Genomic DNA, 1,241 nt, shown 5'->3' with positions numbered 1-1,241 from the left:
AAAAGTGAGAGACATTGGCAAATGTCCTGGGTATCCAAATCTGTCCTTCATCACTATTCTCTCATCCTAGTTAAAAAATCAAAACAGACTGCAATGAGAACATCTCCACATAATGTGAAAAAGGCTATAATTTAATAAGTTAATCTAAGATTGCAGTTTCCTGCCTTCACATTAATTCTATTCTTGTTATTCTCTTGTGTTGTTGGCAAAATATTCAAATCAATATGCATAATTTTACTACAACATTATTTCTCCCTTTTTTCTTATATCTTCATTTTTCCTCTTTTTTCTCTCTTCTTATCTTCTCTCTTATTTTTAGTAGGGCAAGGGAAAGAGTGAAAATAGTTCAGTCCTTGTTTGCAATGCCAAAAACTGGCTATTTAATTTCAAGAGCTCAATAGATGGTTCCCAAAATCAAATGACTCCAAATAAAGGAAAATAAAGCAGATCACAAATATGCTGTCATTTCATTTGGAAATATGCTCTTCTTGCACTTTTCAGAGGACTCCAAATTAAGACATTTGGAGGCCTGGCAAAATGTTTGGTATGATTGCTTTTAAGGATAAAGTTTACACTAAGTAAAAGCAACTAGAAAAAGCAAAAGAACAGATTTAAACACTGCACTCCAGACACCGATAATTAATTGATTTTAAAAGAGAATAAAATGTGGTAAAAGTAGTAATTAAACTGTTTGCTATCAAATTAACTTCTTACTCATTGATAAGGTTTCTCACACTCTTTGAAGTTTTCCACTATTTCACCAATAAAAATTGTGCCAATAAAATTAGTTGAATAGACATCAGTCATCCGCCTAAAAATGATTGCCTAATATCTACATGCATAAACTCAGATACATTAACATTGAATTTGACAATTATACATTTTTATCATTAATTTTAATTCTATTTATTACCTTTGTATGACCACCCATATATATTTCATGAGTATATTACATACAACAACAGATGGATCATCAAAAAGTCATTGCTTATACACATAGGATTTGCATACACCAGTTATAGCCATGGTTCCCTAAATTACAATATTTTTAAGAATTTTCAATTTTACTTTTTTCATGCTTTAGGAATGTTGCATTGGGGGAAGGAATAGAATTTGATGCAGTATAATCTTTGAATGTGACAATGATGTGATACTGTGTTTTTTCTTCCTCTATTTTTGGCAGATCATTTGGCTTACAAGACACAGGTCAAATATTTCTCATGGCAATTTTACTAATAAAA

Source organism: Otolemur garnettii, unplaced genomic scaffold, assembly GCF_000181295.1.
Source record: "Otolemur garnettii isolate 467f Iridium unplaced genomic scaffold, OtoGar3 scaffold00036, whole genome shotgun sequence".
Lineage (NCBI taxonomy): Eukaryota > Metazoa > Chordata > Mammalia > Primates > Galagidae > Otolemur > Otolemur garnettii.
Note: the sequence above shows the minus strand (reverse complement) of the source record.